At 35.6% G+C, this 24,178-nt stretch overlaps 1 pseudogene across 1 annotated transcript in view; it reads right to left on the reverse strand.

Moving 5' to 3' along the window:
* Positions 1 to 18,273: 18,273 nt before the first annotated feature.
* Positions 18,274 to 24,178, reverse strand: part of LOC148024663 (putative 3-hydroxyisobutyrate dehydrogenase-like 1, mitochondrial pseudogene) — a 39,470-nt pseudogene continuing 33,565 nt past the window's right edge. Inside the window, exon 2 of the transcript XR_015693331.1 lies at positions 18,274 to 18,534. The product of XR_015693331.1 is annotated as a putative 3-hydroxyisobutyrate dehydrogenase-like 1, mitochondrial pseudogene, transcript variant X2 (transcript). The remainder of the gene's footprint in view (positions 18,535 to 24,178) is intronic.

Consider the following 24,178-nt stretch of genomic DNA (forward strand, 5'->3'; position numbering starts at 1 on the left):
AGCTAAAAAATACCCCTGGACACCCCAAGCTGGCATACAAGGCTCGATTGGTTGCTAAGGGTTTTAAGCAAGAGCATGGTGTTGACTTTAATGAAGTCTTTTTTCATGTGCTCAAGATGATCTACGCTTAGTCTTGGTCTTGGTTGCATAGCTTGACCTTGTACCAAATGGATGTCAAGATGGCTTTTTTACATGGAGACTTGCATGATGAGATTTACATGGAGCAACCTAAGGGCTTTGCAAACCCTGGCAGGGAGCACCTAGTGTGCAAGCTAAAGAAGAGTCTATATGGCTTGAAACGGGCACCTAGGAAATGGTACCATAAGTTTTATGCATTCATGCAGTCACAGGGCTACAGCCACAATGCTATCGATCTGTGGTTGTATATGAAGAAAGCACGTGACGGTTCTTTACTGATTTTGGTACTCTATGTGGATGACATGCTTCTAGCATGGATAGCTCATGAGGAGCTAGATGCTCTTAAGACTCAGCTCAAGAAGAGCTTTGAGATGAAAGATCTGGGATAGGCCTCTCATATATTTGATATGCGCATTACGCGCAATAGATCTCAGGGACTACTCTATTTATCACAAAGGGAGTATATTCATAAAGTCCTTGAGTGCTTTTGCATGCAGGATGTTAAGCCTATTGGTTGTCCATTACCTTCTCATGTGAAGCTTTCACAGGCCGATTCTTCACAGACAGATGAGCATAGGGCCGAGATGGCCAAGATTCCCTATGCATTAGCCGTGGGTAGTCTTATGTATGCCATGATAGCCACATGTCCAGATATTGCTTTTGCAGTTGGGATTGTGACACATTATATGGCTACACCTAGCAAGAAGCATTGGGATGCCGTGAAGGGTATTATGCAGGACATGCAAACAATAGGAAGTCCACTTCTGGCTATGTCTTCACTTATGCTGAAGGGGCTATCTCTTGGATGTCCAGGGCACAGAAGTGTACGATTCTTTCTACTACTATAGAGGCCGAGTATATTGCAGCCACAGAGGCTTGCAAGGAGGCTATCTGGTTAGGCCGTTTGATTGCAGACCTTGGTATGACAGATGCTATGCCTACACAAACAGTACCCGCCACTACACACTACAGGTGGCGGGCGCCCGTCACAGTCACTTATTCTTTATTCTTTTAGTGACAGTTTGAATAAAGGAAGGCCCGGCCACACATTCTAGTTGTTGGAGTTTCCATTTCTTGTCTCTCTCTTTCTTGCTCTTGCTTTTCTACCATAGCTCTCACGTGCAAGCTTCGATCCTTCCCACCTTTCATTTTTCCTAAAGGAGGGCTACCCAAATTAATTGTTACTCTATCTATAAGGAGATGGCTTCCCAAATCCATGATTGAAGGGTTGTCCAAATGAATGGTGCTCTCTATTTTCTTAATCATGAAATGGTCTCCTCCCTTCATGCTTATCTTCACAATTGGCCTCAACTCCCCTTTGAAAAGTGGAGGGCTAAGGGTGAAAAGGCTTGTAAAATGGATCACAACCATGATAATCATCTTCAATCCTAAGGTCTTCTTCCTTCTTAACATCATTTATTGGGTTGAATTGTAGCCTTGCCTTATTCTTGTCTTGCATTTGAAACATATGCAAGGTATCATTCAATCTTGATAGTTCACCCTTTTCAAAACTAGGCACATTGGGTGGATCAAGTTCTCTTCCAATGGGATTACAATGCAGGTTGGAATGGATTCATATGGGGGGGGGGAATAGATCCATGGGTAGGTTGAAAATCATAGATCTTGTTGCCCAAATGCTTGATGACTACAATCAAATCATCAAACCTACTTTCCATTGACTTATTGAGCTAATGAACACCACCAAGAATTTCCATATTCATGTGATTCAACTCATTTGATAGTTGTAGGTAATCGTTTGACCTTTGAGAAGCATGAATATCCTCATTCTCATGTTAAATATTTTGATCATTAAGAACACTTGTCCCCTCATCTTCTTGGTGATGGTTGAGAGCTTTATTTGAATTATTTGGCTTAGATTGATATGCTCTAACATCCTCATTAATTGTTTCCATGATTTAGTCCTTCCACTTGTTCTGAGTCATATGTACAAGACTATTTCCACAATTATCAACAAGCTCAAAATGACAATAGTGATGTTATCTATCAACTATAATCTCCAATTTACATTAGAATGCATGTACCCTATTCTCAAACCAACTTTTCAAACCTATCCACAGACCTCTCTTTTGACCATGTTTTAATCTATAAACCCCCTAAACCTACAAATATCATGTAATAATTTAATATACTTGTGAGAAAGGCAGTATGAATCTATGGAGAAGGATTAATAACTTAGAAGTATCAAATCATTGTTGTAATACCCTTGTAAGGCTCCTATAACACCTACAATTGATTCCCAACATGTAATAACCTACTCCTATGCCATGTTTATGTTTGTAATCCCTACGGGTGATTGATTTACAACTCAAATGCTATCAACCCCAACTTTCAACCAATCCTTGCACCTACTACAATTATTTTTGTGGGCTCCAAATCAGCAAGGGTGTACAAAGTTCCTCTCGAGTCTCGATCATGCACCCCTTCAGGATCATAGTCAATAAGGGAGAGCCACCTACCTTTTGTCTTACCAACTTGCTTTGCATTCACTTTTCCTCAACGGTAATATACATGGCAAGTTCATGCTAATGCTAGGAAAATAATGATGTCTAAGGTTGAAATGATTATTTCCAACCTTTGAATAATATGCAATAGGGCGACATTTGAAGAGATTAAATGCTTGGCTATAAGAGGAATTTTTATGTGATAATTAGCAACTCGCTAATTTATATTTATCTCTTTTAAAATGGATAATATCTTTATAATTTTTTCTCCAAACAAACCCATGATTGTTAGATGCAAAGCAAAACGGATCAATGATGAGAATTTCTGAATCATCAAGCACTCAGTAAAGGGTTCAAAAAAAACCTTTTGGCTACTAATTTGTGAGAATCAAGCATTCAAATGAAGAAGTTGCATTTCAAGCATCAAAATATTAAATTCTTGAACCTCCAAGTAAATGGAATATGGATCAACAATTAGAATGAAAGGAGGAATTAAGGATTTGAAGGTTACCTCAACCAATATTTGTCGATGATTTGAAGCTTTGATTTCAATGGAATCTCCACATAATGAGTGATCAAAACTAATGAAGACTTTATTCCCAATAGGTTCTCAATACTCCATAATGCTTAAAAATAAGAGACTAAGATTCATATATCAAAATCCCTAAATCGAAGTAATATTTGAAGAAAAAAAATTATCCCATAATGATCATAAGCTTGAGTCCTGCTTGATGCTTGGAAACTTCAAGAGACTTCATGTGACAAGATTATAAGCTTTTCTTCAAGTTTTCTTTGAGATTCATACAAGGCTGCTACTACTATCCATAGAGTGTAAATAATGAAGAAGATGCCTCGAAACAAGAAGGAAAATGGTCAATCCATAACTAATGACCAGCCTTGAGTGTAGAGGAGTGAAAATAGAATAAATTATTCAAGAAATCTTCAAGATCCTTTAAGCTTTACCAAGAATCCATGGCTACCCCTATTGAAGACCTTAGGAAGGAGAAGCATAATGTCCACGGAGTAATACCAACAACGGACTTCAATGTTGACCATAGAAGCCTCCAGTTATCATTAGCAAGGATATAAGACATCAAATGTAAGGGAATGGCGAGTAGATCAAAGAAGTATAACTATTGTCTTATTTATTCAGCTTCAATGGTGAAGCCTCATGCTTCAATGATGAAATAAAGAAGCTTATTATAGCCATTGACAAGGCAAAGAAGTGAGTTGGAGTAAGACTTTTGTTGATCAACATTCATTTTATATGTTGAACATGCCTATCTTTCAACACAAATTACATTGTGTACTTTACAATCTATGTGGCTTCAAGATGGCCTAATATGATGATCAATAGGCTCCTAATGATTGGTAGAAGATCAAATTTTCTTTAGAGTGGAAGAAGCCATGGGAGAAAGAGAGAAGTCAAAATCTTCCATGGAAGCTTGAGATGAAGCTTGGAGAGGAAAGAGAAACCATGTTTCTTAAAAAGTAGTCATGCCTTTAGTCTCCACTAAAGTCTAGGAACCCACTATGTCCAAGAACTACCAAGAATGCCTTAAGAAAAGGTCACGAGCTACTAAAATGGCAACCATTTTACCCCATAACCTGACCACAAGCTTCAAAATAACCATAGTTCACTATAGTAGCAGAGCATGTCTAGTCACAATAACAATAAATAACTACACAGAGACTAGATCTACAACCACTATAACTAATCTTTTATGCATGGATCCGCACAAAAGCTAGAAAATTACATCCTTGTTGGGATCAAAGACTTGCTCTGATACCAATGTAAAGAAGTTTCTCATGGACAAGAAACACTCAAAAATATACCAAAATTTTATGAAATAGCCATAACCAAGGTGATCATAGCTAATATTGATATTATCACGTGGAGAAATACAATAGCAAAATGGATTATAGTAGCAAGATACCCACCTCTTACTATGGTGGTGCAATCTATGCACCCCTTTGCTTTGGTAGAAGGTCCAAACTTGGAATCATCAATAAGGAAATTGATTAATGAGCAAAAAGTTATGTGTTCCATTTTGAACCTTTTATACTAAACACTAACTCTATGTTTTATTGCAAATGCACACATAATCAATCACCCATAACAAGCAAGATGCATCTATAATACTGACCCACAAATTTGTCGAGTAAGAATTTTTTATTTTTGAGTTTTAAGTTTTGCCTTTTACCTTTTGCATTTTACATTTTTTGTTTTTATGTTTTTTTCACTTCAATGCGCACATAGCCAAACAAGCATGACATTCGAGGTGTAGTGAGTCCACCATGTTACATTCCCATGTTGTAGTCCAAAAACTTGAAGGCTCAAATATGGTTCCACAACCCAAGCAACACAATCCGATGTAATTTCTCCTTCACATCCACCACCAAGCACACCAATGAGTTGAGAAGCTCATAAAGAAAAAGAATAAAAGCAAAAAGACTTCCTCTGTCCCTCACTCAACACACCTCTCACTTACTCTCTTTCAATCACGCTCAACAAGGAAGTCAAGATGATAGAATAGAAGAATAAAATAGAAAGCTTTAATAGCTGCACTGACAAAGCTTTCACAACATGGATACACCAAATACAACTAAGACTTTCCACCCTTATATAGACCAAGATAAGGATTAGAGTTAGGTCACTTCTCTAAGGTAGCACCCATTTGTGTTTTAGGGTTTGCATCCCTTTTTCCTTTAGAATTTTCACCTCTTTTTCATTTTAGGATTTCCAACCCACTTTGTATTTTTAGGATATGCGCCCCTTGTGTGTTTTAGGGTTTCCACCAGTATGAATTAGGAATTACATCTTTTGGGTGTCCTATCCACTTTATGGGATCTAGGCCAATCAATCATTGAACCATGCTTACCTGTTAATCTAAATAGACCCAACCTTTACTATTGTAATCACATTTTCATGTGCGCAACCTACACAATAGTTGTGGGTGCAACAAATACAAACTATGAATGATAACACAATGTGCATAGGAGTGAGCCCAACTCTCACAAAATTAATATATCCATGAATATAATGTATCTATGAAGTATAAAAATAATACAAGTGCTAAAAAATAATACATTGAAGCACTCCAAAAATAATATTGCACCAAGAATGAATTCAATGCTTGCGCTTTGCCTGTCTTTGACTTTGTTTTTCACATTTGTTATTAACAATAATAACTCAAGTAATAATTAATAAATACAAACATAAATAAAAAATCTAAAAATATAAATGTAAATAGATAAAAAAGAGAACTCTAAAGTGAATGAATCAATATTATAAATGATGGAACGTGTACAAGATGCTTAAAGGCAAAGCAATGAGTAGTCAGAGTGTGATGTCCACTATGAAGACAAATCTCGAGTGTTATGACCACCAATTATAATGTTGAGAATGAAAGGGCAGCATGCTGGTAACCAAAACGCGGCAATATACCACTTGGATGTGCTAGAAACTAATCACCAAATATTAGAAATAATCAAACAACAACTAAGACAAGTTGTGCTGATGTTAGGCAACTTGCATATAAGAAGCAAATGCAAGCGTCAAATATGACATAACGATGACAGCTAGTGATGACTTGTAGGCTAAAATGGTGCTATTTGACACCTCCTTGCAGTAGGGTACAAACTAGAAACTAGACACCAAAGGCTAGAATGAACGTGCCTACAATTGACAAGGGCTAGATAGCTAATGGATGTAGGCTAAAGGTTGAAAAATGTGTCAACAGTAGCAAAAGAGTGTGTGTGAATTGATGTAACCTATAAAACAAGGATAGATTGGATTATGGAGCCTATCTATTTATAGATTATGGATCCTTCCAGTTTAGATTTTGGCTTTATGGAACATAGAAACTCTCTAAGTTTCAGTAATTACTTGTTTTGGGACTATTTAAAACAACTAATTAGTTTGTAATGCAATTTTAACTCAACAAGATGTTGATAAAATTCAAGATAAAGGGAATCTTAAATGGTAATACTCAAGATAAAGGGAGTCTTTAATCTGTTCACACAAGTGTAAGTCCTACAATTGGCAAATACTTATATGCAAACACAAAAAGAGGTGCATATAAGAACAAATTAGATAATCCTCCTTCAAGTTTCCATTCAAGTTTTGATTCTCATATTCAATCTAAAGTTGGTACATCTTCATTTCCATCATCATCTACGTTTCATTTTCCACAATACGATTCATCTCCATTCACTTCTATCCCATTTATACATTGATTTCTAATCCCACCAATCTCTTGTACTACATCCATATCTACATTTACATTGTTTTTCACTCACCATTCCATCTCTCTAACCACACACCACACTAGGGAAATAAACCATGTGGTGGAGATGTACCAGTGGTGCGGGTTTATTTCCCAAACCAAGCCTCCATTGTCCAACCACACACCACACTTGTGTGAGGTGCACATATGAAGTGCAAATCTAGATAAGTGACTATGAATACCTTAGTGACCCAAGTGATCAATAGCATGTGACATTGGCAAAAGTTATACAAAGTTATATTGTGCAAGTACTTTTGAGTGTCTAGTGTCAATTTAGGTCTAAGCCATTAAATGTCCAATGATGGCATTGGGACTAGGCATTAATTATTTAATTAATGCTAATCATGGGCCAATTAATGTATGGAAAAATTGAATGTCCAATGGGAATTAGCACAATTAATATAAATGGATACTACCAAGTTCTTAAGCAAGTTCAAATGATTAATTAATCCATTTTTAACCATAATTATAAATTTTAATTAATTAAATATAAAATTTACTTTCAAAAAGTTTCCAAGTGGCAAAAAAAATTAACACTTGCTAAAACTTACCATCCAAACTAGAGGAGGGCTATTTGGGCTAGATGAGGGTCATTCTAGCATCCACAAATTGAGGGAGAAAGAAACCCTCAGATAAGCTATGAGAGAGGTGATAATTATCGATCATCCATTAAGACACAATAGGGCTATTTGGGGGTTGGTTGAGGGTCATGACTCAGGGAGAAAGAAGAAGCTATCGAATGAGCTCTAAGAGAGGTGACTATTGATCACACAGTGCAATAGGATAGAGGCACCACTCACTACAGACCCAAAACTGATACATGCTCAATTTAGCCCCCAAAACTTGGAATAGCAGCTCAATGTAAGATATTTGCAGTTGAACCACAGGGTAGCCCATTCTTAAATTATTGTGACCCTCATGCAAGAGATTGTGACCCAACCTGTATGCCTAAATTGTTGTGCTATCAACAAACAAGTTGTCGCAATGTTGGCCACTTATAACAACCCATTCTATTGAATTTGAAGATATATAAGCCTATATCTCTTTGTACTTCAAATTAGAGCATTATAATTAAAGAAATACCCCAAGAGGCACCGATTGTTGGAGCTAATTATGTGTCTGCTATCCAAGATTAAGTGGTAAAATGTATATTTTTCTATTTGTGTATTTAATACTTGTTGTCTAAGAATATAGCACTTCTTCCCTTATGAATGATTGTTGTCCTCAACAACATCCTCTATGACAAAGTAGAAAAAGCAACTCTTCAATGACCACCCAAGTAGCCTTCGCCTTTGGGTGGTTTTCCCACTTGACCAAATACTTGGGATAAAGAGTTTGACAAGATTGTTTAGTCCTAAGGTCGAGAATCAATTTGGATTTGAATGGAATATATTGCGCGATGTCCTCGAGCTATGAGACTTCTTCAATGAGAACAATCAATTCACCTTATCCTAATTTTTCATTCAAATGACTAATATGGAACATAGGGTGAACTCAAAATTTCGAAGGCAAATCCAACTCATAGGATACACTACTTATCTTCTTTGTAATCTGGAAAGGTTCATCATACCTCGAAGATAATTTATAGCACTTATCAATAGTCATCGAATCAAAGCCCTTTGAAACCTTGAGGTAAACCCATATGCCCTTCTAGAGCTCTTGAGGAGTATGATTTTGGTTCACATAGGACATGGCATGATCATGGGCCATTTTAATGCTTTCGTTTTACACATTATGACTAAAAACACTTCCAAAAATACACTTGTAAGAAACTGATTAAGTTGCTAATTGATTGAGATTTTGAAAGAATAAAACCTTCAAATTTAGTCACTAAGATGTGATTAATGAGATAATATTTTATTCATTAAAGGGGTTGGCCATTAATCACTCTTTTCAATTGTTTTTGTCTTCTACTAGAGAATATTTTGTTCATTAATGAGAATCTTTTTTATCGTTTTTGTCTTGGAACTCTAAAGATTTTGTATTTTTGAGATATTTACACCAAAATCACGTTTATTTACTCCCATGGCTTCTTTCACCCACCATTCGCTTCTTTGTGCTTACTTTCTATCAACATGAGATTGATTTATGGTTAATTCACTAAAATGTTTAGCAATATCTCTTCAAGTAGCACAAATGCATATGCATACAAGTACAAACTTACCATTCAGCTAAATCCAATTTATATATCTTGAAAAAATATACATTATCAAACACTAATAGATTAGATGGAGGCTAACATTACAAATACAATAAAAAAAACATACATATTTGTAGTTGGATGGAAATATTTATCCCAAGGATCCTTCTATAAGTAAAACTCCTTTTTTCAATATTCATCATAACTACATAAGATACGTTGGAAAAGGTTACGATGAGATGCTTGGCTATTGTATAAGGTTATGCTCTAACATACATGGCTCAAATGCATAAAATAAACGAAGCATTATTAACTACACAAACAAGTATTTTCAAGCTAAAAAATAAGCTTGACATTTTGAAAAATGCTAATAAGTCATTACAAGATAAGCTAAGACGCTTGAAGGAAACTCCAATAAGATTCAAAGAGAAGAAGAGACCACCAAAAAATATAATCAACTTGTGTGAGAGAGTAAAGAAAAGTAAACTAAATCTTGCAAAGAAATATGTCTCTGACTTATCAAACATTAATATCTGAGAAAGTGACAATAGAATCAATCTTTTAAAAGAAACCATGAATAAGAAATATATTTTGAGGATTCTTAAGTCACCTAAAAATGTGGATTTGAGATACCCAACTCTCAAAGATTTGGTAAAGGACTTAAGATTTGAAATTATGGAAACATGTAATATTGTGGGTGTTAACCAAATAGATTATCATGTTATCCCTAGATTATAGTTTAAAAATCTTAAATGTAATAGAATAAGTGCATTTAAGTTGCCTCAAGCCCTTGCAATATTGGTTGCAAGGGCTGCTACAAGTCGTAAGATTCCGCATGTTTTTAGGGAGTACATTCATATTGAAGGATCTATGGCATACAAAAAGCAAAAGAAAAAATCTAGTTTTAGATACAATGTGTTTAACAATATATGGGTTAATCTAAGAAGAGTGTATATTACAAGTCCACATGGATAAACTCATGGTAGAAGAATATCATGATGTTTTAAATTTTAACTTAAAGTTGGATGAAGCACAAATTCAAAAAGAACAAAATATGAAAAGAGTCAACATTTGCATCATGAACAAGATCAGGCACCAGTGCATAAGTTCCAATTCAAGATGGAGATTTGGTGGATTGATACGGATCATGTACCAACTGAGAATCATCAAATATTGAAATGATTGTTTACTCATACAAGTATTCCAAACATTATTAAGTCTCAAAGTGAAAAAAAAATATTAGTGATTGATGAAATTGGTAATTTTAATGAGAAATGATATATCAACACCGACTTAAAAACTATCAAATGTATGCTTGAAATATACGATATGATAAATGTAAAATATCCTAGTGTTTATTGCATGAAAAGTGTTGGGTCTAAATATTGGAGTAGTTTGCACCCAACAAGAAAAGCCCCAACTAGAGACTCTATAGATTTGAGTAAATTTAAAAACATAGAGAACATATGAAATCCCATTCTTTTTGTTCCGCCTAGAAATGTGCATATTTGTACTTTGCATACAAAGATTAGAACAATTAACAAACTTCTCAGAATGCATCTGGACTATGCATACTTGATTAAGCCATTGTCTTTATCAAATGAGTGTATTGACAGAAGGCATTACTCTCAAAAATGGGTTTTTCTAAGGGTCAAGTTCACTTTAAAAAAGATCCAATACTTTCAAGGAAAAAAAAAAGATATATTGGCCAATGTCTTTGTGGGAGGCTCAAAAGCCAAACACTTTTTATAAAACCATACAAGAAAACAAGTGAGCATTACTAAAGTATTGGAGAGAGTGGTATGGGATTACCACAAATGTTGCACAAGCATACCGTAACTTGCATTTCTAAGGATAGAGGTTTAGAGACCCCTTTATGCCTTTCTAAAGCTCCCCAAGCACCAAAAGACAACATACGCATCTCCATGATAGTTCAAATGTTCAATTATAAATCTCATTCAACCAATAAAGGAGGCATGGGAAGAAAAGGATATCACTTTTATTTGGTAAGGTAGAGAATATTCAACGCAAGTTTTCTTTGACAAATTTTCCAATGGTGTAAAATATTTGTTACTCTTGTACAACACATCCTTCATATCCATGGACCTTACTTTGTGGATAAGCAAGGCCTCCTAGCAACTTATAGTAGCCAAGGCATGGAAAAATATCACTATCAAGCACATACAAGTTTTTTCGAAGCACAAGACATGGAGGAGGAGTTATGAAAAGCAATGCTCTTCAGGAGCTATTCAATTGGTTTTTTGGACAACTTCAAAGAATGAATACTAAAGATGACAATGAAACCTAAGGATTCAGCGTATTTTTCAAGATAGAAAAGTACAAAGCTAGCTCTCAAGAGCTTTCACATCCTCTTCCTCCTCAAAAATCTTTCCTCTAAAACGTAGAAATTTTCTTCTCTTATGGCCAATATGGATTTTATATCTGTTCGATTTGCTGCCGAAGCATAAGATGAGAGAACCAAAAAGTATCATGCTCTAAAAGTAAATAAATCGTGACCATAACCAAAGATCCTAATTGCTATTGTCTTCTCCAAAAACATCACCTTGTAGGCATTATATTGTAACTCAGAGAAACCAAGTAGCCTTGTAAGTGTTTTAATACACAGTATAGACCATGTTGCTTCCTTTGAGAAGGTGTTATAAAATATTAAGGAAACATGAGGATCAATTTTTGCCAAGTAATACCCAAGTGCAACGTCCTTCAATGAACTACTACCAACTCTCGACCCTTTACCGTACATCCTAAGAAATTATCAAAATTTGTAATCTCCAACTGCAAAAATAAAAATTACCAATTGAGAGTCAAACTCAAACCTATCAATGTATCTTACAAAATCAAAGATAATATTACCATATGGTTTTCATCATGCTCTAGTTTAGTTGAATTCCATAGATTAATTGATGATGATGTCTTGCAACTCTTTAATATACTTTGACTATTCTCTTCCAAAATTGAAATTTCCAAGTTGATTGGACCTGAAGACGGTTAAACTCCTCATCAATAATCTCTTAACTCTTTCTCAACATCTATTGCCTTGTTGAAACAAAGAGAAATGGCATCTCTTGCATCAATAAAGTTGTCATATGTAATTTATGTGTCCAGTTTAAGTGCCTCTTCATTGGATTCATTCTCGACATCAACTATGCCATTTGTAGCATCAGAAGCCTCTACAATGATTACTTAACAATAATCTTCTCTAAGATTAAATAGCCTTTAGATGTCTAATAGTAGTATGTATTCCTTGTCCTTAATAGGAAAAGTTGAAAGAGAAGAAACAATATAGCAAGAAGAGGAGTTGAACACAGTATCTACATTTGCATGGCTTTCTTCAATAATGGTCTTAGCTTTGGATTAGGCAACCTCTAGTTTGTGAATAACAAGTGCCTCTTGTTGAGAATCCATACATTCCTTTTTATCCTTGTCATGTGCTACCTCATCTAGAAAGCAAAAACTAAAACACTTTGCTGCATCCAATTGTTATTCATCAGATTTAATAGAATATTTAACAAGAGTATACACAATAAATGCACCTAACGTTGAGGTCAACAAGTGATCGCACTCTCCTATTTGCTGTGTTTTATATACAAGAGGGTTCTATAGGCCCGTGTCCTCTGTGGCAGCACCTTCACAAGCTAGATGACTTCTATTAAGCAAACAAATTTACTCTTTTTGTTGTGTTTTACACTAGACAAGTTCTTTTAATCTAGATGGCATCATGTTTCATCTGGGCAACCTCCATAGCATACCAACATCAAGGCAGATTTATGTTTATTGCAGTGACTCGCCTTCCAAGCACAGTTGATCATTGACTAGCCTCTCGATTGGCTATGTTTACATATTGAAGTCATGTTTCCATGTGCATTTACTACTCCCTTTCTCTACCCAGTATTGTGTGTTCCCTTCAACATCGGATACTCCCTATCTACCTTGCCCCAATCAATCTTCTTCTGTACCATAGCCCGATAGATCCCTATTATCCCAAGGACACCTCTTATTGGCCACCTTTATTCCAATAGCAACATCTTCTTTTATTTTCTTGCAAGTACTTTATTGAAAAACATCTATGTCCAACATGTATGCTATGAGAGATCATGTGATTTGGGATCATTCAGACCAACCACCATCTTATTACTCTTTCCCGATATATTCTTCCAAGGCTTCTAGTCCACGACTGATGTTGATGGCATCTCCTAAGCATGTGCCAATTCTACCCTCTCTCTTCGCATCTGATAAGCTTGATGAGGCAAACTACCCTTGTAAGAGATGATCCATGGAAAATAGAGTACTTAGGGGCAAGTATAAAAGGTGAAGGTACCACTTATTTTGTATCCAATTTTAACAAAAGTACAAGTCTTTTTTTGTTTCATCTTCCTATCCTTTCATGGTTGCCAACCATCTCTTTCCTTCTTTCATGGCTTTTTCTCTCCATTTCTAGTATTTTTATCTACTTGTCTAGACTTTCTCTCTCCTTGGCACTCTTCACTTTCAGCAATCTTCTCACTTCTCTTTCTCTCTCCTCTCAAGTCTCTTCATGACAAGTGGCATCAAAGCACAAGCTTTTGGTCCATTTGATTTTCTCATTTTAGATGTATTTTCTTCAATTTTTCACCATTAAATCTTGGACAGCTAATACAAGAGCCACATGGCAAGTACTTACAGGAGTTCTACTTGGAGTAAAGACTAATCTTGGAACTCTAACAAAGATCTTGGAGAGATTTGGCCAAAACGTGGCTAAAATGGCACATCTTGCATCCATTACATGCTATTTTGAAGGTAACTTGATCAAATAGGAGTTAATCAGACTTAAAAGAGGAACAAATTGTGGTTACTTTTCAAGAAGAGGGTTCTCTTTCCCTTTCTTGGAGCTTTCCTACAGGTTTCATGGAGTTTGCAACCAAGATTTTCTTCTATCTCTCAAACCCTTGCTCTTCCTGACAAGCAACACCAAACCAAGCTTTCTTCCCTTAAGGCTTCATGTTTATTATCCATCAGCTTCAACCAAGCTTCATCACGATGCCCAGGACAGCTACGAAAAATGTGGTGCATTTTTCAGGCTGATTTCAGCCTGCTCTCTCCTCCCCTTGCTCAATCTTCAAGTCCTGATGCTTCAACTTGTTATTGGCAAGTGAAATCCTTCAAGAATCATCAAGATTTGTACTCCATTCTTCATCTTCAAGCTCTCTTGAAACCCTAACTGTGCAGTCCATGGATAACCATTAAATCTTGAACAAAGCTTTCCAATTTCAAAGGGTTTTTTCTTCATTTAATCTCTAGAGTTTATCTACAGCAAGATTCTTCCAAGATTTGACCAAGATTAGAGACATTGGAGCTTTCTTCAACTCTTCAAGCTTCCATGGAAGATAAATTTGGGGATTCTTCTTCAAGCTTGACATTCTTTGTTTCTGAAGTGTAAAGAGAAATGAAGTCTTTTCATTACAAGGATTCTACATTGTTTGCTTCTTCATGGCCAACATTGAAGCTCATACATTGAAGATTGAAGGTTAATTCTCTTCCAATGAAGCAACATAGAGTTTCATTTGATGAATCAAGCAAGAAATCTTCTTCAACTTCCTCAGCAATTAAACTATCAAGAAGCATTCTCTAATGTTGAATGCTCAATTATAAGCTCCAACCATAGCTACCACTTCAGTAACTTCATTGTCTTCTTTGAGTAAGGCTCTTCAACCTTGGTAAGATTGAAGATTATGGAGTTATGGGATTCAATTTAGAAGCAACATTTGGGGCTTTTGATGGCAACAAGCTAGAAAGTCATTACTCTTTTCTAAGCTCTTGGATGATAAATCATTACTTGGTACATGGGTTATGTTAATGACATGTTTGTGATGCCATGGGGCCTTCAATTCACCACTTAAATGCTTATGCTAATATGTCTACAGCAATGTCTTGCTATTGTTGGCAGAGATGATAAGATGATGTTTATGTTGGCATTGCAAATTCTTAAGTTCGCGTTGGTTGATTCATCTTTGAAGTGACTCCATTTATACATTGATTACATAACATTACTCCATTGCAATCATTAAAATGGGTGATCTGGGACTTCGATTGCTTTTTATTAATCATAAATTGATGACTTGGTATCCTACAAAGTGCCATCAGTTTTATTTGTGAGTCTACAAGGTTCAACAAGGTCAAAGGTTGATCTATAGACCTCTTACGGACATTCAAACGGACAGGTTGTGAACACTTTCAATCAGCCAACTTTGGGCTATCATATCCTTTTTTGACCTCCTCTAAAATTTACTGTTAAGTGCTCCATTTGAAGAGAAAAGTGTTAGCTTCGATTTGAATCAAAAATTTTGTCAATCGAAGCTTTCAATCAAAACTTATGGCTCATTTAGTACCTATAGGTATTGTAGGACTGCACTTTTCACATGCAAGGAAACAAAGTATTATGGATTTAGTTAGAGATGTTGGTTCTAATAGGCAGATGTTCCTTTGGTAGAAATTTTAGGTACTTTGGTAGTAAGTTGATCCTCTAGTAGAAGACAATGTATATGAAGATCACTAGGCAAATAATCAACCTTACGAACCATTTGAGAAATAATATGTGCATGTTGAAATGAAGACTCTAAAGTTGTTGATCATGCTTATGATGGTTTAGTTGAGGATATGCATTAGCTCACACTCAATCAAGGACTACAACTAGAAGATGAGTTGGATGCATATGATTATGGTTATGAAGACTTGGATAATGATGATGACTTGTATGCTAATAATGAGAATGTACATGAGATTCATGATGGCCATAATCTAATGGATGATGGATATGCTTATGGTGATGATTATGGGAATCTTTCTTTCTACCCATTTGACCCAGGTGGTATGAGTTTGATGACAATTTTTCTCTTAATCATTATTATGATGATATACCTTTTGATCCAAGAGGTTATAAGCAAGATTTTGTACCTTTATTAGGCCAACATCCATATTGGGATGCAAGTCTTTGTCTTTCAACTATTGGGTGTAAAATCCCATTAATCTCCGTGTATAAACTTACAAGTGTCAATACACCCTTATATATAACCTAACATATAAATACATTTTTATTATGTGTACCATAACACACTAGTACACTTATTTTTTATTCCTTCACTCTCACTCTCACTCTCATCTCTCATCTCTATTCTTGCTCATTCCTATCTCGCACTCCATTGCACTCTAACACAACAAATTGGTATCAAAGCATTGGTTACATTGTTCACGCTTTCCAACACTGTGACAAGTTGCAGGACAGGCAGCAATCAACAAGTGTGTGAGGTCGCAAGACAAGTAGCAATCGACAAGTGTAGCTGGTCGACAAGTAACGGGGCAATCCTAGCGTGTGGCAAACGGCAGATTGGCAGATGGCATGGGGGAGAAGGCAACCAGCACAGTTCCCGTGTAGCCGACGGCGTGCACAAGTAAACCATTTTACTTCAGACCAACAACAGCGCAGGCCAAGATGACAGCACCAATCAAGCGGACATCACGTCGTGGAGGCATCCGCCAATGGGTGGCAAGGCTACTCAATGGCAATTGGGCATACGAGCCCACAAGGCTAGTCAACGACTTGACATGGCTACTCAATGGCAACTGGGCAAACGAGCCCAACGTGCGAGGCTAGTGAACGACTTGACATGCCCATTTATTTATATATAATCTGCAATTTTTCATCTTCTTTCTTTGCCCAGTGTTCGCGTACACAAGCACAGTGTGCCATCTTGGTCTAAAATTTTGGGGCTTTTCTCGAATTTGAGAACCATGATCCACAATCGAAAAATTTAACCCAAAAGTTATAAAATTTGTAAACATTAGCTTTGAAAATTTTGGGGCATGGCTTATATCAATGAAATTTTGCTCAATTGAGCTAAATTTATTGACATTTGTGTACATTTGGACTGAGAAATTTGTTGAAGCTCAACTAGAGGAGTGAGCCGCAACTCGCGACGAGTGAGCAAGTAAGTAAGAGTAACTGAGAGAGTGAGTGAAAGTACGATTTGATTTGAGTGTACCAACAACCTATTGGTACACAAAGAATAAAATGTATTTATACTTAGGGCACGTAAGGGTGCATTCACATGTACATGTACTATACACAGAGGTGAAAGAGGGCCTTTATCCCAACAATCTTCCACTTAAAGGTCCAAAGTGAACATCTAACCAACTCCCACTAGTCGTATGCAATACTCATGCTAAGCTTTGCTTAGACTTTTAGTGAGAACATCTACAAGGTTGTCCTATGTTTTGATCTTGGTCAATGTGATTAGACCATCTTCCAAAATTTGTCTGATAAAGTGATATCACACATCTATATGCTTTGTGCATAAATGATACATGGCATTCTTAGCCAAATATACAGCACTCTAGCTATCATATTCCAATACTATAATACCCATAAACATGTCAAGATCCATTGCAAGTCTGCTCAGTCATATAGCTTGCTTAGAAGCTTCAGTAATAGCTTATATGTATTCAACTTAAATAGTACTCGGTGCTACAATGTTCTGCAACTTGGAACACCAAGAAACAGTGCCACCACCAGCAACTATAAAGACATACCCGCTAAGTGTCCAAGTCACCTGCCATGTCTGCATCACAATAACCCTGTAGGCTAACTACACCCTGCCCATAGCAAATACACTTTCTTTGTGTACCCTTTAAGTATCGAAGAATACACTTGACAACTTCCCAATGTGGTTTGCTAGGATTTGACATAAACCTGCGAACAACTCCCACTGCATAAGCAATGTTTAGATGAGTAGCAACCATAATATACATAAGACAACCACAAGCCGATACATAAGGGACTCCCTTCATAGCATTTGCTTCCACGTCATCTTTTGGACTGTTGGCTTTACTGAGCTTAAGATATGGCGGTAAGATATCCCAAAAGGCTTAACTTCAGCCATGTTAAATCTGTCCAATACCTTCACAATGTGCTTTTCTTAAGATAAGAATATTAATTTCTGGTGCACAGATCGGATGATGTATGCTCGCGTAGTGAACGTCGAAAGGTCCCCAAGAACAAAAGAACTCTATTTTTTGCACAAAACTCAAGGTAAAAAGCATGTACGATATGAACAAGAGACCAATTGGGTGCAATCTCTCCCTATGCCCTGTGTAAGCACTCCATAAAGCATGTATTTTATGTATTAATCATCTTCAAGCTCAAATAATAGCCCAAATTACAAAATAGCACGCTTTTGGCTTTTGAGTTTGCTTTAGCACAAAATAGAAATAAAGCTAATGGACGGGCGTCCAAAGAGTCAAGCATACCCAATACAATGTCCAAATACAAATATCATAATCGTACACCCATACGCATACAAAATAATAAATAAATATCCAACGCCTTAATAAATAGGCGCGACAAAATATAGGCGCCATGTCTAAAGTATGCGCCCATCAAAATATAAGTGATAACTCGAATACACGCTATCCTCCAATGCTTTCCTCCCTCACTGCTGCTATCTCTACACATCAACTGAAGCATTCACAATCATTAGTAAAATAATACAATTAAATCGACAAAAGTGAATACCTAACAATCTTCAACTACATAAATAAATCAACTAGTTAGAAATCAATCATAATCTTAATTTATCATGAGTGCGCACTCTAAACTCATAAACACTTATTAATTTAACATGTATTTTGTGAAATCACCCACTATGGAATCACTCATGTACGTACTAAATTAATGAAACGCCCGAAAAGGATAGGCGTCCCCATCAACTTCTCGCACAAAGAATCCACTTTGTGTATGAGCCCCGATCAACAAAGTTTACGGAATCCACCGTAAAACCTCACGGAATTCACCGTGGCACGGAATCCACCGTGAAATATGTCTCTTGACATCATACCCCCAAGGTCGGATAGCAATTGTTCTCAATTGCTATTAGCTCAATGTGGAGCTAACGGAGTGGGAAAAGCATTTAAGTCTCTAGCGTACATACATTAGGCTTCTTCAACAAGATGGTTTTTAAACTTGACCAAATATCTAGAATATCTACGACCAGTTCTAGTGGTCATAAAGTCAGTATCTATGATAAATTCAAGTTCAAGTATTTCAGTCTCTTCATCTAACAAAGGTGGATTTTCATAAACTGGGTGCACAGGTAATTGGCCTCTAAAGGGTCGTAATAAACTAATGTGAAAGGTGTTATGAATTTTCCAGTGTCATGGTAGTTTTTATTTGAATACAGTCATTGATTTTATGAATGATCTTGAATGGTCCATAGAATCTAGGTGCTAATTTCACAACTGGTGTTTATCTATACTTTGTAATCTACGTTTTTCTATTCTCAACCATAGTCAACTTTGAAATTTATGGCCTGTCTTTTTTTATTGGCTTGTTTTGTATATGGTCGTTGAGCTTTGGCAATCACGTCTTTAACCTCATCAAAAATAGTAGCTTACATATTAGCAATATCATCAGCACTCTGAATTCTATTTGATAAAGATGCAACATGTGTAGACAATCTATAACCATAAATCACTTCAAACTGTGTTTTCTTCGTAACTGTGTGTGGTGTATTGTTATATGCAAACTATAGTAAATACAAATGTGTGTCCCATGTCTGTGATTTAGAAATAGTGTAAACATGTAAAATATCTAAAATAGTATTGTTAGTGGCTTCTGTTTGTCCATTAGTTTCAAAATGAAATGCAGATGAGAAATCAATCTTTATTCTTAGGTTAGCAAACAAAGTAATCCAAAAGTTATTACAAAATCTAAAATCACGATAAAAAATAATAACTTTTGGTACTTTATGATTAGTGAAAACAGTTTTCAAAAATAATTGTGTTGCTTGAGATACTGTTAAAGTTTTTTTATATGGAATGAAATATGCTTGTTTACTAAACCTTTCTACAATAGTCCAAATCATATCATAGTTAGCTTTAGTATTAGGTAAACCAATAATAAAATCCATAGAAATCTGTTCCCATGGTCTTGATGGAATAAATAAAGACATAAGTAATCCATAATGTTTACCATAATGTCTCTTAACTCTTTGACAAACTAAACATTCAGAAACAAAGTTAGATACATCAGCGTCCATATGCGGCCAATAAAAATCTTCAGTCAATGTATGTAAAGTAGATATGATACATCTATGACCTTGATATGGAGGACAATGAATCTCATTCAAAACAAAAAACCTAAATGAAACTATAACATATAATCTCTTTTCATAAAACATAAATCCATCATTATAAGACAGTGAATCAATAGGAATCGAGTTATTTTTAACTAATTTATTCTAATCATCATAAAAAGTAATGTCGTGATGATAAGTATCTTTCATAAGAGTTAGAGAATCAAATGATATAACAGAGATATTATGAATGATCGATCTTCTACTTAATGCATCGACCACTACATTTTCTTTACATGTTTGATATTGGATAAGGAGATGAAAACTCTAAATAAAAGCTGTCCATTTAATATGTCGATCAGATATTTGAGATTGACTAAGTAAATCTCTAATACTTTGTTGGTCAGTCTTATCATAAACTCAGAACCCATTAAGTAATGTTTCCATTGTTTTAAAGCTTGTACAACAACTAAGAATTATTTATCATATGTGGAATATGTAAGTTCGGATGGTTTCAGTTTACATCTAGAATAGGCTATGGGATAATTATATTGCGTAAGTACGGCTTCTATTCCAAATCCGCTAGCATCAACTACTAAAAAGAATTGTCTATTAAAATCAGGTAGCTGTAATACAGGAGCATGGATTAGTGCATGTTTCAATAAATTAAAAGATTTCTGTTGATTATCAGACCAATGATAAACAATACATTTCTTTAAAAGTTTAGTCAAAGGCAAAGCAAGTAATGAAAAAATTCGCACAAACTTCTTGTAAAAACTAGCAAGACCTAGAAAAGAACATAACTCATGCACATTTTTGAATATAGACCAATTTAATATTGCGTCTATCTTATTAAAGTCAACCTTAATACCTTTTCAAGACACAATATGACTTAAATATTCAATTTCTATTTGAAAGAACTCTCTTTTCCAAATTAGCATACAATTGATTATCTTTCAATAACTTAAAAACCAAAGACAGATGTTCATAATGTTCTTTTTCAATTTTACTGAATACCAAGATATCATCAAAGAATACTATAACACAATGTTGATATTTCAAAAATATGTAATTCATCATTCTACTAAATGTAGTAAGTATGTTAAGTCAATCCAAAAGGCATCACTAAAAATTCATAATGACCAAATTGAGTTCTAAATGTAGACTTAAATATATCAAATTTATCTAATCTCACTTGATGATAACCAGATTTAAGATCTATTTTACTAAATATGACAGAAACTTGTAGTTTATCCATAATATCATCTACCCTAAGAATTGGATATCTATTCTTTACAGTAATCTTATTTAAGACACGATAATCAATGCACATACAATAAGTATTATTATTCTTCTTTACTAACAAAACAGGTGCACCAAATGGAGAACTACTAGATCTAATTAATCCTCTGTTTAATAATTTATCAACTTGATTTTGAATTTCTTTTTGCTCTATCTGATTATACATATATTGTACTTTACAAGGTGGTTGTGTACTAGGAATTAAATCTATTTTATGGTCTTCAGGACATGAAGGAGGTAGTCCAGGTGGTAAGTCCTCAACAAAACAATCTTTAAATTGTGCAAGAAAGTCTTTATGTCTAGGGTGCATATGTTTTTCTTTAGCTTGAAGTTCATTCACCCAAATTAGATAAGATTTACTACTTTTACATAATGCACGTTTAGCTTGAGTATGAGTAAGCAGTGGAAAATTATTAGATGCATGCATACCATACAATGTAATGTGTTTTTCTTGAAAATGAATTTTAATTGAATACCAAGGCATACCTAGGATAATATCACTGGACTGTAATGGTACAACTAAAAAATTCCTTCTTTCACTGTATTCACCAATTTGAATTTCTAAATCATGCACATCTTGCGTTCCATTATACCTTGTGCCTAAGAATATTACTTTAATGCGATAATACATAGGAATAGTTTGTAATTTTAATTTTTTCACTAACTTTACAGAAATAAAATCATGTGTACTACCATCATCGTGTAGAATAATCTTTTATTTTCCATGCACTAAACATTTCATTGTCAACAAAGAATGTGGAGTTGACATACCTCGTAAAGTATCCGAAGGAGTAGTAATGTCGTCCTCATCTTCCGTAAAGTTAGGCATTTCCTCATGTTATTCATCTTCCATTGCTCGAAGATAGTTGACATGGACAGGTGGCTTCTTCGATTGGCAATTGACTACTAGATGTCTAGGTTGATGGCATTTATAACACACTATAGGTTTGGCTTTAGATACATTGTTTGCAATGGCAGGAAGTCTAGGAATATTAGAATTTGGCTGTAAAGATGACTTAGGGTTTTGATTGATATTTGATGGCAAAGCATGTGGTTTTGTCCAAGACTTACGGAAAGATTATGAAGGAAATCGACTTTAATTGAATCTTCTAAAATTTGAATTGAATTGCTTTAAACCATAGTTACCATTTGCTTCAAATTATTATGGACGCTTGTCTCTTCCTCGAATTTTGTCTTCAGTGTCATGAGCTAAAGAAATTGCATCTTCAAGAGTTGCAGGCTTGAACATATTGACTTCAGCGTAGTAATGGCCAAGTAATCCAGACATATACTTGCATTTGTGAGTCGCTTCGTGTACGTCTTCAAGCATGCGTAGTTGAAGTAAGGCATTCCAAAAGCGTTCGGTGTACTGAAAAATAGACTCACGATCTCTTTGCTGAAGAATGTCACATTGCTTTATGGCTTTTTCATGGAATTGTGGAGGAATGAAATTCGGCATAAACTTCTTTTTGAAACTCTCCCAGGTAGTGGAACAATCTATGCTCTTATGAACCACGGTCCACCAAAGAGATGCTCTATGCACTAAATGATTAGTGACACACTTGATTTTATCTTTTTCAGCGTATGTCTCTTCATGAAAATAATCATCAAACTGATTGATGAATTCAAGAATAGTCTTTCCATCTCGAGTGTCATTGAAAGTACGGAATTTGAAATTTCTTTTACTTATCTTTGTTTCTTTGCAGATGAATTGAGCTTCGAGAGTCGCATCGATCGTTCATCGGATAAGATCCTTGGATTGTGGTCAATCTTTGTCGGTAGTCGATCTTTTTAAATTGGCCAATTAAACTTGCAAGGCTTACCAGGCTCTTCGTTCTTCGTCCAACTACATCATAATTAAATCCAATTTTTATTCCATGATAGGTTCAGGAAGATCATCTTCAACCATTAAATCATCCATATTTTATTTCATCATCCTGTAAAAATTTAAAAGACCTTACACTCTCAAAATCCAATTAGCGGGATGAGCGTAGCTCAAAGTGGGGTGTACAAGGCTTATAGATTTTTGTTTGGCTTTCACGGTCTTCGACTTTTGCGGTTGCAGAATTTGAAATCTTCATAAAATCTGCGTATGACCTGCATATGCTAAAACTGGTTCAGCAGTCTGCGTATGCAAATAGAGTCTTACAAGGATCAACTTTGCAATTCAGTGCTTCTGCGCAGGAACTGTCGTTATGGGAGTTTTTGACATAAGTCAATTCTGACTTCTGATGACTTGATTGACTTGCGGAGTTGCAGAACTTATAGAACTTGCTCAACTTGAATATTTGTATAACTTAAAACTTGATTAACTTAGCTTAAAGCTTAGTCTGCTTGCAAACGACGAATTTTAGGGGGGGCCGTTTTACTGCCGCGAAAATCACAGCGATCCTCTCCTGATGTCGCCAATTGATAAATTTTAAAGCTAAGCTTTTGAAAAGCTTAGTTTTGAAGCTTTTAAGCTTTATGAAGAATATGAAACTTATCTCTAATCTCTGAGAAAACGACTTGATAGAAGGAGATGTTGACGTGGTCCTCCGCCTCCTCAGGCCGGTCCTTCGCGATCAGAAGCTGTAGACAGAGGTTCTTGACCGCCAAGAATCCACCCGCATCGACCATTCGCGATGAGACTGACTGTAGAGCTCGATCATTCCAGGAGATCCGTCTTCTCGCAAAATGGATAGCGATTGAAAGCTCTCGATCTCAGCTTCGCTCTGATACTACTGG

The sequence above is a fragment of the Lygodium microphyllum genome, chromosome 15, assembly GCF_053477565.2.
Source record: "Lygodium microphyllum isolate KBCC chromosome 15, Lygodium_microphyllum_v1.1.10, whole genome shotgun sequence".
Classification (NCBI taxonomy): Eukaryota; Viridiplantae; Streptophyta; class Polypodiopsida; order Schizaeales; family Lygodiaceae; genus Lygodium; species Lygodium microphyllum.